Source organism: Schistocerca americana, chromosome 4 (genome assembly GCF_021461395.2).
Source record: "Schistocerca americana isolate TAMUIC-IGC-003095 chromosome 4, iqSchAmer2.1, whole genome shotgun sequence".
Taxonomy (NCBI): Eukaryota; Metazoa; Arthropoda; class Insecta; order Orthoptera; family Acrididae; genus Schistocerca; species Schistocerca americana.
In genome coordinates this window covers 506537051-506553372 of record NC_060122.1, presented here as the reverse complement: position 1 = coordinate 506553372, position 16322 = coordinate 506537051, and the positions used below count along the sequence as shown (strand labels likewise).

Here is a 16322-nt window from a genome sequence, read left to right as displayed (position 1 = left end):
TCTTAGTAAGGGAAAATTTTCAGTTTTCAGAAAATTGCTTTAAAAATTCAGGTAATCAGTTAAATCTGTTGCCCACTATTCGTGTTAATAAAACTGCAAATCCGTGGTTTAGCTCGATTCAAATAAGTTCTAGCTGTTCTGTCTCATTTTGACACTAGCACGGCCAGAGATCGTTAGCACAGCGAAGAAATACATCTTTGATCGTAAGATGTTTGTTATATTTAGTGTGCGAGAAGCGTGTTGTCGAATGTGATGTGTTGAGTGTCTTGTGTTTAGGAATCGAGGATTTCGGAAAGTAAGTCGCATGTCTTGATTATCTATGAATCCTAAATGTAAATCACTGAACCCTGGCTAGATTTCACAGAAAGTCGTTTGTTCTCCAAGGTTTAAAACAAATCGTCGTAAATGCCGCCAACTGACATTTGCCTTATAACTTAATCTCTTAAAATGAAATTTTGACAATAACTTCCTCGTGACATGTTTTAGTAACCCATATTACGCAAGATATGTTTTTTGCCATATGTTATGATGGTTCCAGTATTTTAAGATAGCAGGTCATCTCAGCCACTGTTTTCAGTGATAGTTGTCTTCTCGGAATCAGCGTAAATGAAGAATAACCGGTACCGATTGTGTAGTTTCTCACTGTATGAAACCAGCTATTTTCTCTGATTTGTAACTGCCGAACCTGTGGAAGCAAAGAGCCTATTTGAAAATGCCTTTGGCTTGGCTTTTGCAACCGTTTGATTAGAATAATTTGAAGTACGAACCGCAATACGTGATTAACACCGAACAACAATTAACGCGCTTAAATTTTAAATGAAAACTATTGCATTAAAGGTATTTCATACAATGAGACTTCTAACAATGCAGTTTGCATTTCATTTTACGTACCACTGCCTTTTTTTCTTTTTTGTGTCACTCCTAATTAATGTGAACAGCGCTCCAAAAGGCACTGTATTTTGGAGACACTTTCGTAGAGTTAGAAGGGACGTCTTAATCATGTGTGCTGGTCTTCTATTGCTGATACACTATATGCACTGTTTGTGATTATAGGTAGCTAACACAGGTTTAATGTCAGTTCTCCATTTTTGGTGTTTATGCATAACATTCTTTACTGAATATCTGAGAGATGGATTATCGTAAAAAAAAAAACCCATAGCTGAACCGTAAAATGATATATTGAGTTTTAAACCGTACTATGAAATTAAAGCACCGACTACTATACACCAAAATGCAAAGTTGTCTCAATATTTTCCATTTTTTGTGTTTGGAGACAAAAATGTGCACAAATATCTATCTGAATTTATTTTCTAAGACTCAGTTTTCTTTTCTTTTAGTGCTAGTTGTGGAATATCTCGGTCTCTCGATAACAATCAGCGTCACTCATGACAACCCTGAATTGTTGAAGTTTACGGTACTCGCTCCTTTTTGGGGCCAAGTGCTCTTTAGAGAGCAGAATGCATAGATGTGTGTTCAAGCAGATGGGAATAATTTGGTTACACTGACTAAAGGATTCTTCTAAGAAATACCAAACTTCGGTAACCTGAAGATGCCTAAAAAGGCGAAACGCGTAGTTAAAAAATAAAAAAGTAAAATTGCAACCAAGATAACCAATACTATAATTTGGTTTGATATCCATGCTTTTCTCAGTGGCTCACTTGGTCCCTTTTTGACCTTTTTTCATACTCAGAAACATACCGATGTTTCTGCTGCTGCTGCTGCTGCTGCGAAACAACCATGTTTAAATCATGCATACAGTGGCGTGTTCGCTGTAATGAAAAACTACTACTGTGACGATTGTCGGCCGACGTCAAGTAAAATGAAATTGTTGGATAAAATCAAATGGCATACGTTTAATCTTGCTGTATCTGCTTGCCCGCTACTCCCAGCGCCTGTTTTATGTTACCATGTTCGCCCATGTAATGCCTAGTTACTTATTGCTAGATACCTTTTACAAATGTCTCGTTAACCTGTCTTGGAACGTATCTCCACCCCCACCCTTACTCGTATCTCCTATTGATAAAGATTTTGCATATACTTCCTACTGTTACCTCTCAGTTTCGTGATTGACCAATAATTTTTTATCATTCCGTGGCACTCTATTTCACGTGCTTAAAGTTTATTAAAATAGGTTTTCCCATGGAGCAAGATTGCATAGTGGCCATCACATTTGACTCATCTTCAGAAGGATCAGGGATCACATCCCCGGCCGGCTATCTAGATTTGAGGAACTCTTCGACAACGAGACGGTAAATCTCCCAGTTTTCTCGCGGTTCGCGTTTCGTTTTATACTACACACTGCAGTTATATATAATCTTCAGTTTCATGCCATTATTTTATAGCAGTTCGTACGTTTTCTTTAGAATGTTTACCTCACAAGCACAACCTGATTCTGATGTCTCACTAGCTCCAGTCGGCCTTACTTACTAAATAACCATATTTTTTCACATTTTCTAATGCCGCAGCCAAACTTTTTTTTTTTTAAGAACGGCGCTATGTCCCTTTTGTAGTACTCTTCGCGCATCTGTCAGTGTTAAAATGACCAATAATCCTACTTAAAGAGCGGAGGGCAGTGTATATGCGTAGTAGCAAGGGGTTTTGCTTTCTAGTCGTCACAGTCTGATCCCGGCCGAAATGCCGATTAACCTCTACAAACTTTGTGATAAGTGAGACATTCGTTAGGAAACTTTCCTTTTGTTCAAAAATGGCTCTGAGCACTAAGGGACTTAACAGCTATGGTCATCAGTCCCCTAGAACTTAGAACTACTTAAACCTAACTAACCTAAGGACATCACACAACACCCAGTCATCACGAGGCAGAGAAAATCCCTGACCCCGCCGGGAATCGAACCCGGGAACCAGGGCGTGGGAAGCGAGAACGCTACCGCACGACCACGAGCTGCGGACTTTCCGTTTGTTATCAAGAAAGCTTTAACACGTGTGTCGACGTTTTGATGTGTTCTGTAATAACGTTACGCTGCTCTCAAACAGAGTTCCGTAACGGTGGCCGAGCTTTCGTACACTCTCGTCGTTGAACTCGCCCGCCAGCGACCTTAATCATGATTGGACGTCTGTCACGATAGCCGACATGCCAAGTTGTTTGTTGACCTTGCCCTTCGTAGCTGTTTCTCAATTTTCTTTGAAGTTTTGCTGTTCACTGCTGAATATTGTTGTGCCTCGTTAGACAGATAGATACAAGGGTCACCTAAATTTATAGAAACGACCAGCAATGGTTGCGTTTGAGAAGTGACGTCACTATTTTAATTAATTTATAGTTAGTTGTACATTTAAAACAGTAGCAGCTCACAAATTGGCTGATTCTACTAATTAGATAGAGCGTTTACGAAACTAATTTTGTGACAAAATGGAAATTTCGCTTGTTTCATTGGTGTGCAGAATTTCATCGTGATCGTAATTCCATCAGCGACGATATATTTCGTGAAGTTCGACCAAAGTGGATTGCAGTTTAAAAAAATAAGGACGCTGTGCGTACGCCTGCCATCACGTCAGTTGCCGATCCCGGGCAAGGACTTCGAAAACCCCTGACGTATGAGTCAAATCGAATTACTTTCCCGGACCCACACGGCCTGTTGATGACTTTTTCGAAAGCGGTACGGGGCATTCGATTGTCGGCGGCTTCTAATTGTTCCCAGTCAAGAAGTATGGAAAATATGTACGTAGGAGAGCGACTAAGCGTGCTTGCCATTGGCATTCTAATATAAAAAGATTCATTTAGTGAATTTAAACTATGATTTATTAAAACCGATTTTCAGTCAGTTGAGTATCTCTAGACAAAAAAGGTCTGGGATTGCCCCGACCAGTTGATAAATAAATAAAAATAAACCGGACACCCGCAAAACTGGGACAAATTCGGGGAAACACGGAGGTATGTCAGTTCTACCTATGCGCAAAATGTCTGAAGAGGATGGACATTCAACAATCCGCGAGATTTATTTATTTTTCATCCTTGGATCACTTTTGGTACTACACTACTTGCCATTAAAATTGTTACACCAAGAAGAAATGATGATGATAAACGGGTATTCATCGGACAAATATACTAGAACTGACATGTGATTACATTTTCACGCAATTTGGGTGCGTAGATCCTGAGAAATCAGTACCCAGAACAACCACGTCTGGCTGTAATAACGGCCTTGATACGCCTGGGCATTGAGTCAAACAGAGCTTGAGTTTGGATGGCGTGTACAGGTACAGCGGCCCATCCAGCTTCAACACGATACCACAGTTCATCAAGAGTAGTGACTGGAGTATTGGGACGAGCCAGTTGCTCGGCCACCATTGACCAGACGTTTTCAATTGGTAAGAGATCTGGAGAATGTGCTGGCCAGGGCAGCAGTCGAACATTTTCTGTATCCAGACAGGCCCGTACAGGACCTGCAACATGCGGTCGTGCATTACCCTGCTGAAATGTAGGGTTTCGCAGGGATCGAATGAAGGGTAGAGCCACGGGTCGTAACACATCTGAAATGTAACGTCCACAGTTCAAAGTGCTGTCAATGCGAACAAGAGGTGACCGAGACGTGTAACCAACGGCACCCCATATCATCACGCTGGGTGATACACCAGTATGGCGATGACGAATACACGCTTCCAATGTGCGTTCACCGCGATGTCGCCAAACACGGATTCGACCATCATGATGCTGTAAACAGAACCTGGATTCATCCGAAAAAATGACGTTTTGCCATTCGTGCACCCAGGTTCGTCGTTGAGTACACCATCGCAGGCGCTCCTGTCTGTGATGCAGCGTCAACGGTAACCGCAGCCATGATCTCCGAGCAGATAGCCCATGCTGCTGCGACAAACTTCGTAGAACTGTTCGTGCAGATGGTTGTTGTCTTGCAAACGTCCCCATCTCTTGACTCAGGGATCGAGACGTGGCTGCACGATCCGTTACAGCCATGCGGATAAGATGCCTGTCATCTCGACTGCTAGTGATACGAGGCCGTTGGGATCGAGCACGGCGTTCCGTATTACCCTCCTGAATCCACCGATTCCATATTCTGCTAACAGTCATTGGATCTCGACCAACGTGAGCAGCAATGTCGCGATACGACAAACCGCAATCGCGATAGGCTACAATTCGACCTTTATCAAAGTCGGAAACGTGATGGTACGCATTTCTCCTCTTTACACGAGGCGTCACAACAACGTTTCACCAGGCAACGCCGGTCAGCTGCTGTTTGTGTATGAGAAATCGGTTGGAAACGTTCCTCAGGTCAGCACGTAGGTGTCGCCACCGACGCCATCCTTGTGTGAATGCTCTGAAAAGCTAATCATTTTCATATCACGGCATCTTCTTCCTATCGGTTAAATTTCGCGTCTGTAGCACGTCATGTTCATGGTGTGGCAATTTTAGTGGCCAGTAGTGCATATTGGATACTTCATGATATACATGGATGTGTTACAAAGTATCTGGTACTTGCATAAAAGCAAAGATATATAGGCCTACAATTTTTCAGACATTTATAAAAGAGATTAAGAGTCTACACAATGCAAATAAAATTACTTAGCCATATCGAATACTTCGGTATGTGCCGTTTTCCACGAACGTTTAGCGCTGAAAAATATCTTTTCCAACTGGATTCCGCACAATTTGACCGAAACTCAGACCTGTGTCTGTTGGTGTAAGGACGTACTCAAATAGTATGTTCGAGAAAATGCAGAATCCGTATGCAATATTGTAACAGAAGGCGAAACTTGGATGTGTTTGTACAAGCCGGAAACTAAACAGCAATCAACTTTTTTGGTGTTTCGAGATGAACCGAAGCCAGCAACAGCGGTTTGTTCGCGAAGCATCTCCAAGAAATGGTCGCGACCATTGCTATCTAGGATCGATGATAAGTCAGAAGTGCTGAACGGTATACAGCAATTTGGTTGCCAGGTCTTCGATGAAATCAGAATAAAACTAAAACTTGGCATCATTGTTGGTCGTGATAATGCCAGCTGTGACACAGCAAGTTACGTAATTGATTATTTTACAGAAAAAAATGTGATTAATGTCTCTTTGACCTATTTATCTGAACTAATTTTTGTTGCTTTGTCTAAAAAAAATGAGCGAATAATGACTTTCTTCGTCTCAAGAACCCGCGAATCCTTCCAAAACAATGTTTTTGATGTACCAATACTAGACTGGAAAAAGTTATTTCGGTATTAGGTTGAAATATAAATTACAAATAATCTAAATTGGAACGATCACATAGATAATATTGTGGGTAGAGCAAACCAAAGACTGCGATTCATTGGCAGAACACTTAGAAGGCGCAACACGTCTACCAAAGAGACTGCTTACACTACGCTTGTCCGCCCTTTTCTGGAGTATTGATGTGCGATGTGGGATCCGCATCAGGTGGGACTGACGGATGACATCGAAAAAGTACAAAGAAGGGCAGCTCGTTTTGTATTATCTTGGAATAGGGGAGTTAGTGTCACAGACATGATATGTTAATTGGAGTGGAAATCATTAAAACAAAGGCGATTTTCGTTGCGACAGGATCTTCTCATGAAATTTCAATCACCAGTTTTTTCCTCCGATTGCGAAAACATTCTGTTGGCACCCACCCACATAGGGAGAAATGATAATCACGATAAAATAAGAGAAATCAGGACTCGCACAGAAAAATTTAAGTGCTCGTTTCTCCCGCGTGCCGTTCGAGAGTGGAACGGTAGAGAGACAGGATGCCTCTGCCAGGCATTATTGTGAATAGCAGAGTAATCACGTAGATATAAATGTAGAACGTTACAGAGGTGCATGAATTTTAAGGTGGAAAATATTTGAGAAACAAAACAAGTTTTTCTTTCAGTGTTCTAAAGGCGGGTCTCTCCAGATATACTTTGCATACCATAGATCCATAGCGAGAACCTCAAGGACATATAACATGTCACGAACACGAAAAATACATTTTACGAAAGAACGGATATATGCTAATGTTCCTAGCACATCTCCTAAGTGAAAGGATCGTAAAGGATGTGGAATAAGTCTACGTTGTGAAACATATGTTCATTTAAAAATTAATATCTGTTTCCACAACCCTGTAAATGTACATACATCGAACTAAAACTACGTCTTCCCTGTATTCGAGAAAATTGTCATACCTCCGATGCCCCTGCGGGCTCGCTTTCTTGCATGAGTTCGTGTGTGGTGCCGACGGGTCCCGAGCTATTGCAGCCTAGGCTGCATTTCATTCGCCGTCGTTGCTCCTTCCCTGCTGCCCCCTCCTACCCCTCTCTCTGTTTTCTTGACCTGGCTGTCCACTTGGTTTCCTGTATTCCTTGCGATTTTGTTCCACTTGCCCTTTCGTCCTTCCTTTTTGTCGTTTTTGTTTCTCCTTTGAGTTTAATCTCCACTTCTAAATTTTCTCTCCGTAGTGTGAGCCATTTGGGGAAGAACTCCCTCCATACCGTCTACAGCGTGGATTCCTCTCTCCCTTCCCTCCTCCTTCCTTGCCACAGCCCTCCTCTGTCCCGCTAGGTCACCTGCAGGCGTAGGCAGTCCGTTTGGTGGGTCTGTTTTGTACCCATCTGGCTGAGCCCCGTGGCAATACAGGGATCACACTTCTGACACCTCATCTATTGCTTCCCCATGTGTGCCCAGGAGTGGTTACTTTTCATTCTGGAGCGTTGGAGCTCCCGGCAACAGCCACCGTGACACGCAGTTATTGTTACGGCTGGGTGGCTCCCTTGGGGAGAGCTTCGGATCAGAGTGGCTGGTGTCAGAGCGGATGCTTTGCTTATGAAACGTATCAAACTCCAAAAATTTGGCCGTTATTCTATGATCATCTCGTCGATTGGTAAGGGATCATTGAATGCTGCTTCTTATGACCCTGTAGCCTTCCTTTCCCTGGCTGCGCACTGGGAGGAGGATCAGGGTCTCCTGGACTCGCATTCGGGAGGACGACGGTTCAATCTCGCGTCTAGCCATCCTGATTTAGGTTTTCCATGATTTCCCTAAATCGCTCCAGGCGAATGCCGGGATGGTTACTTTGAAAGGGCACGGCCGACTTCCTTCCCCATCCTGCCTTAATCTGATGAGACCAATGACCTCGCTGTTTGGTCTCCTCCTCCAAACAACCCAACCCCAACCAGGCTCTCCGGCTTGGGGCAAAAGACTTCCCACTACCTGGTCTGTGCTAGTATAGACGAGGACACATTCACCACCACAAAGCCATTATTTTTTGTGGAAAATATCGAAGACAAATGTGGCGAAGTGGAGTGTGTATTAAGATGCGGTGGTGTCCTTGTTGATCAAAACTACTTCTTCTGCCCAGTCTGCAGCTCTTTGAGCTTGTAATAATCTTGGCGACGTTCCGGTGTCCGTTACATCTCAACAGTTTTCAAATATGGTTCATGGAGTCATTTTGCATAGGGACCTCATTGTTGAAACTGATGGGGAACTCTGGGTCAGTCTAAAACAATGGGGCGTTCATTGTGTTCTGCGTGTGCAGAATGATTGTAAGGACAATCGCACAGTTATTGGCACCTTTATTCTGGCTTTTGTGGGAGATACCCCCGTGTAGAAGCTCAAGGTTATGTGTTATCGGTGTTGTGAAGCTGTATGTCTTGCCGTCCATGAGGTGCTTTCGGTGTGCGCATATCTCCCTGATGTATGGCGGACCATCTGTATGGTGAATGTGGACACCCACTCCATGAGGGGTGCCTCTGTGTTCCATCACCCATGTGTGTTAATTGTCACATATATCACTCTCCGCACTCACCAGATTGCCCAGCTTACAAGAAAGAAAAGAAGTACAGGAGTATAAGTCCGTTAAACATTCATCTTACACTGAGGCTCGCCAGAAATATGACCGACTTCACCCCTTGTAAGTGACTTCTACTTTTGCTTCCGTTATGCCCTTTCTCCCTCTTCTCTCTTCCTTACCCCAGTCCCATCCCCCCTCCTCTACCCCTCACCTGCAGTTCCCGCACCCTCCCCTCAGGTGCCGCTCCTACTCCCCTGGCAAAGAGCGACGGGGCTCCCTTGCAGACTCTTCCCTACAACATCTCTCAGGTCGAAAGCCTGCTGCCACAATATGGCCACAGGACGCAAAATCTGTGCGCCCTATGGTCGCCTGCTCTCTTTCAGTTCCAAATCTTGTAGAAGCCTGCGCTCCCTCTGTGCTCTGCACTCTGCAGGCTGTGGAAGAGGAGAAGACGAAGAAGAAGAAACAACGTAAGGCTCAGGACAAGCCCACCCCTGCCCAGTTCCCCTGGACGTGCCATCTCCCCCCTTGCATCCTGAGTCTGGCATTTTATTTATGGCTGTCACCCCATCATCGTTGGTGAAGGGTGGTGACCCAGTGGCGTGATTGGCTCCAGCTCGTTCGCCTCCCATTTGGATACCCACTCTGTTCAATGGAAGAACTGTAATGGATACTACCGTCACCTCCCAAAGTTGCAATCCCTTATTGCCCTTTATTCGGCTGCTTGTGTTGTTCTCCAGGAATCTCATTTTACTGACGCTCATTCAGCGACTCTGTGGGTTCTGTCCTTTCGGACTGAACTGGGTTGGTCCTCTGAGGGCTTCTAGTGGTGTTCACACATTAGTCTGTACAGATATTGTTAGCACATGGATCCCACTCTATACCACATTGGAAACAGTTGCCATCTGGGTTCACTTGGACGCTGTGGTCACGATTTGCAATCTCCGTCTTTCTCTTGACAGGCCGCCTACATCTGCTGCCCTAACTGCCGGCCCCGGTGGCTGTGCGGTTCTAGGCACTCCAGTCCGGAACCGCGTGACTGCTACGGTCGCAGGTTCGAATCCTGTCTCGGGCATGGATGTGTGTGATGTCCTTAGGTTGGTTAGGTTTAAGTAGTTCTAAATTCTAGGAGACTGATGACCTCAGATGTTGAGTCTCATAGTGCTCAGAGCCATTTGAACCATTTTTTTGCTGCCCTAACTGCAGCTTCCACCTCCTTGGTGATGTGAATGCCCATCACCTTTTGTAGGGCAGTTCTTTCTGTATAGTCAGGGGTTCATAATTGACCAATTTTTTGCGGACCACGACCTGTGCCTTCTTAACGACGGTTCCCCTACTCATTTTAGTGCCGTATGTGACACTTTCCTTGCTACTGATCTTTCGCTCTCTTCCCCCTCCCCTTCTTCCTTCCTTAAACTGGTCGCCACATGATGACCTCTGTGATAGTGACCACTTCCCTTTGATTCTCTTGTTCCCTTTCAACCTTCCGATGACCAGGTTACCCCATTGGGCTTTCCATCGTGCTGATTGGCCTCTACATACCTCCCAGTTCGTGTTAACACCTTCGACATGTCGTATAGATGTTCATGATCTGTCTGATAAGATAATAAACACTGCCATTATTGCCATTCTTCACTTGACAGCCCCTGTTCGCCATCGGTTGGTTCTGCAGTGGAACACGGCTATTGCCACTGCTATCCGTTATCTTCGTCACACCTTGCAACATTTTAAGGGAGATCTGCCCTCTGCTGGTCTTATTAACTTCAAACGTCTTCGCGCCAAAGCCTGTTACGTAATCAAACAGAGCAAGCGGGTGTGTTGAGAACACTTCAGTCTAGGTCCTTGTAACCCTTCATCATGGAAGTGGACTACACTCCACATCCTAAAAATTTGTCAGTGGCACTCTTCTATGTTGGGCCTTGCCCTTCCTGGTGCCTTTGTACAGCTCCATCAGCTCTCATGAAAAACCTCGTAAGTTTTACCCCTTATCTGGCAGAATCCTACAATGGGGAACTTCTTCTGTCCCTCCCTTCTTCCCACGATTCTGCTCCTGGCCCTGATTCTATCCATAGCCAATTGCTTCAACACCTCAGTCCTCCAAAACGACAGTCTCTCCACCAGGTGTTTAACTGTATTTGGCTCCAAGATATATTCCCCTCTCAATGGAGGAACGTTACTGTGGTTTCTGTCATTAAGTCCAGCAAGGATCCATTGTCCCTTGATAGTTACCGGACAGTCTGTCTGACCAATGTCCCCTGCACGTTACTAGAACGAATGGTGGCTTGTCGGCTCTGTTGGCTCCTTGAACCTCGGGAGCTTTCATCTTCTTACCAATGTAGCTGTCAGGAAGGACTGTCTCTGATGGACCATCTGTTTCGATTGGAAATGGCTATTCGATAGACCTTTTCTCATAATTGCCATCTTGTCGCAGTTTTCTTTGATCTCTGTAAGGCTTACGACATAGCTTGGCACCAACATTTCTTGGATATTCTTTTTGGCAACAAGCTTTCTCCATTGTTCCATCTGAAGGTTGACTGTTTTCGTAAACTCAGTGTGCCTTTACTTCCTTGCCCACACCTCTTGGGGTGCAGATGGTTCAGCCCTATCCATCTTTTAACCACATGAGCGTCTGGCAACACAGTCATTGCTCAAAGTAGCCTTTCTGCGGCTCCCAGTAGGGGGCAGTAGGAGAGCCACCTTCCTCCAACACTGACCTTCTTGCTGTGCACACGTATTACCTGCTCCTGGCTGATAAACTTCGACGCCGCCGTGCGATTATCATCAGTCCCGTCTTGCAGCAGTGATTACCACCACCTGAAAATGTCGCAGCGCTGAAATATTGTGGGATTTACGCAGTACGATCCGGCAGCAAACCCGAAAAGTATATTTGCCACAATTTTCACCGTGTATACTTAACAAGAGTCCAGATTTGCGATTGGGTGTCGTAGCGATCTTCCACTTCGTGAATGCGAGAAACATAACCATGTTACAATAGAAGCCTGTCCTCTTCCACAAGTAGTTGTAAACTGAACTTACTGTGTAGCCAAATGGGTGGTAGACTACCGATGTAAAGGTCCGGGATTCAATCCCCAACCAGTAAAAGGAATTTTCTGTCACTTATCGCTTCTTCCACCTGTGGTAATGGTATGTATATATGAAAACTGCCGAGTTCCCTGGTTTCGAGTCCACGTTAAACCCCGCCCCCCCCCCCCTTTAATCCAAAATACTATAAACCATCTCTCAGACGACTACGATTTTTGTCTCGTGATATTTCACACAGAACTGCGATGTGAAATAGGGATTCTTCTGTGCGCCTTCGTATTGGATAGCAAGCTACACGCACCAGGGCTACACCTGCCAGAAATCTTGCATAGCTGATGCCTTTTTTGCCTTTAGATGTCGCACAGACATTCTAGCGTTGGCATGTCGCATTTCTGTTGAATATTACCGCCTCTCCGTGGTAGAGAAAACTGTACCAATGCAACGTGTTTTACTTGAAACATGTGGATGTTCAGGACAGACTCAGTAAATTCCCATAGGGAGACAATGAAGACAGCGATAATGACTCTGATTTTGAAGTATTTAGTGATCAAGACATTAAATTTGAGCAGGAAACTGAAAGCGATGAAGATGTGAGAGGTGATGACAATGGAAGAGTTTACTTCAATCAGAATAGATGTTTTCACCGGAGAAAATAGCAGCTATTAACTAATGTCAGAGGAAGACAACTCATCGTCATCATCTTGTCGGTGCCTGGACAGTGACATAGCGAAGAGTCTTTGAGTAAACCCTGCTGCTGTGGAGATACAGAATCTCTTTTGTACCCAAGATATTCTAGACAAATTCATTCTATGGACAAATCCGAATATATATGAGCACAGTAGGTTAAAAAACGCTTATCTTATCTACAAGATGCTGATGTCATTGAATTGAAGGCATTAATTGGACCATTAGAGCATTCAGCCATTTTCAGATCAGTGAACGAGTCGTTTACAGCTTGTTTACAACTGGTGGAATGGGAAGAGGCGTTACAGATGTAATTTTAGCAAATGAAGACTCTTTTTATTATTTGCATTATGATTTGACAATCCATACAATTGTGAAAAGAGAGAGAAAGGGTGGTAGTCAGTAGTTTCACAAATGTTTCTGCATTTCATTTAAAACGTTCAGCTTTGCTATTCTATAGATGCAACGGTGCGTCGATGAATGGTTGTACCTTTCAGTGGAAGGTGAAGGTTTAGAATGAACAAGAAAATAGGGATGTGAGGTAAGCTGCTCTGAACAACATAGTGAATGCAGTACCGTAAACACTCGTCGCAGCAGGAAAGGTTCATATGCCAACTAGCACTGTAGATGATGACGAGGAGATTGAAAGAATGTATGATGCGATAAAATAAGTAACTCGTGGTTAACGGAGAGAAAAATTTTACTTGATGGGGGACTGAGATTCGATGCTATGAAAAGGAAGATAATGAAAAATCGTAGGAGAATGTAGACCGTAGGAAGGAGTGAAAGAGGAAATGATCTGATAGAATTTTGTGCGGAGCATGATTTAATTATGGATAACATTTAGTTTAAGAATCATGAAAGAAGATTGTTTTACGTGGAAGAGATCTAGAGACACTGGAAGGTTTCAGACTTATTATAGAGGGTGAAGAAAAATACGCGCACTCGGACATCGCAGCGCAATTCCTCACGTACTAGCAATACAAAAAGTCTCACGAAATTTCGCGCATATTTCGGGCAGGAAATAGACGACAAGATCGGCAATCTGGCAACACTATAATCACATGTAAGGTAAATACCTCTGTTTTCTGTGTACTCTGCCCCGGTGGGCCACCGAAATTATTTGCAACGCATGGTGCTAGCCCCACTGGTGACGTAAGGCCTTAACTAAATGAATGGACATGAACACGGCAAGAATAATAGTTGGTATTAATCGATGGAACCACTGAGGGAGGGTACACAAAAAGCAAGTTTGAAATCTAGTAGATGCAGTGGTGCGAAACAATTTGTATCCACGACGTAAAAAAGGTTTCTTTAAAAGCTGAGTAATGAAAACGATTGTATTTCCATTTCTGTGTATGTAGTGCGTAACTGCAAATGTTTTGTAGAAGACCCACTGTAATCGCTGCATGACGATTTAAAAGCCAGATAGCGTACCACGCAGAATACTTTTAGCGAATAAAAACAAACAAGCCTCGATCCAGAATCGAACCCTCTACTTCCTGCATGCTTACCTAGAACACATCCACTGCACCAACTGGACAGCAGTACCACTATAGCCAGTCAGAGGTAGTTACTCTACATGTGATTGTAGTGTTGCCAGATTGCCAATATTTAATCCATTTACTGTCCGAAATATGCAGAGGACGAAATTTTTGTAACACACAATTTTTGTATTGCTGCTATGTGATGAATCGTGCTGCGAAGTCAAATTACGCGAATTTTTCTTCACCCTGTATATCGGTAAGACACATATTTCGAAATTAGATGTTAAACTGCAGAACTTCTACAGGTGCAGATGCGGACTCTGACCATAGTTTGTTGATTACGAACCGCATATTAAAGCTGAGAAATTGCAGAAAGCTTAGGAAATTAAGGAGATGGAACTTGAATAAGTAGAAAGAACCAGAGGTCGTTGCGAGTTACAATGGAAGTATTATCCATAGTGGACCGAAATAGGGGACAAGAATACAGATGATGACGAATGGCTAGCTTCGAGAGATGAAATAGGGAAGACAGCAGAGGATCAAGTAGGTACAAAGACAAGGCCTAGTAAAAATCGTTGGAGGAGATAACCTGGCCTTTGAGCGTCCATACACTCCCCACCACCACCCCAGAAATCCTTGGATATCACAGGAGACGTTAAGTCTAATTGATAAAAGGAGAAAATATAAAAATGCAGCAGGCGAAAGAGGATGCAGACATATAAAAATGAAATTGACAAGAAGTGAAAAGTGGCAAATCAGGAATGGCTGGAGGCATGTATAACTAGGGGAAAGGTAGGTAGTGCTAACAGGAATATTAAAGAGATCTTTGGAGAAAAGAAAAGCAGCTGTATGAATAACAAGAATTCAGATGGTAAACCAGTATTAAGCAAAGAAGAGAACGTAATGTGGAAAATACATAGGACGACTATATAAGGGAAATAAACTTGAAAGCAATGCAGTAGAGGAGGAAGATGAGGTGGATAAAGATGAGATAGAGGATATGATACTGTGGAGGGGCATTCGACAGAACACTGAGGGAACTGAGTCGCAGCAAGGCCCTTGTAGTGGATGACGTTCCCTCAGAAATACTGATGTCCTTGGGAAAGCCAGCCATGACATAACTATTCCACCCAGTGTGCAGGAAGTATGAGGCGGGTGAAATAGCCTGGACATGAGGAGGAATGTGATAGTTGCAGTTTCGAAGAAGGCAGATGCTGATAGATATTTTATAAACTACCAGTTTAGTAAGCCATGATTGCAGAAGAATCGGAAAACTGGTAAAACCAACCTCAGGGAAGATCAGTTTGTCTTCCAGAGAAATGTAGAAATACATGAGGCAATACTGAACCTACGACTATACTTAGAAGATAATTTAAAGAAAGGCAAACGTATGTAGCATTTGTAGACTGAGGAATAATTTGACAACGTTGACTGGAATACACTCCTTGAAACTCTGAAGCGAAATATTATTTACAACTTGTACAGATACCAGTCAGCTATTTGGGAGTCGAAGGGCTTGAAGGCGAAGCGGTGATTGAGAAAGGAGTGAGACTGGGCTTTAGCCTGTCCCTGGTGTTATTCAGTTTATGTACTGAGCAAGCAGTAAAGTAAATCAAAGAAAAAATTTGGAGTAGAAGCTAAAGTTCAGGGAGAGGGGGGAAAAAACTTTGAGGCTTGCCAATGACATTGTTATTCTGTCAGAGGTTGCAAAGAATTTGGAAAACAGTTGAATGGAATGGACAGTGTCTTGAAAGGAACACCAACAAAAGCAAAACAAGGGTAATTCAGTGGAATCGAATTAAATCGGGCGATGAGGGATTTAGATTAGGAAGTGCGACACTAAAAGCGGTACATGAGTTTTGCTATGTGTGATGTAGAATAACGAGGATAGTCGAACTAGAGAGGATATAAACTGTAGACTGGCAGTGAAAAGAAAAAGCGTTGTAGAATAAGAGTATTTGACAATGTCGAATATAGATCTAAGTATTATGAAGTCTTTTCAGAAAGTATTTATCTGGAATATAGCTGTCTATGGAAGTGTAACAAAATAGATCATGAAATTAGAGATGAGGTACTGAATAAGATTGGGGAGACGAAGAACTTTCTAACACTACTAACAGTGGGGCTCAGTTGACAGGACACATTCTAAGGCATTAAGGAATCGTCAGATGCAGGGAAGGGGGGGGGGGGGGGGGGGGGGAGACCAAGAGGCAAGTACAGTAAGCATGTCGGAATTGATGTGATTTTCAGTATTTATTCAGAGATGAGTAGTCTTGCGCGGATAGAGCAGCATGGAGAGCTGTATCAAACCAGCCTAAGGACTGAAGAAAGGAAAATGCTTAGCGTCATGTTTGAAGGCTGGATTGTGTGTTTACATGAGAAGCAT

General features: G+C 43.5%; 1 protein-coding gene across 1 annotated transcript in view; it reads left to right on the top strand.

Annotated features, from left to right (window-relative positions):
- The first annotated feature begins 210 nt into the window (after nucleotides 1–210).
- Nucleotides 211–16322, top strand: part of LOC124612872 (WD repeat-containing protein 47) — a 692566-nt gene continuing 676454 nt past the window's right edge. Inside the window, exon 1 of the mRNA XM_047141309.1 lies at nucleotides 211–295. The gene's annotated coding sequence lies outside the window, so the exon portion shown is untranslated. The remainder of the gene's footprint in view (nucleotides 296–16322) is intronic.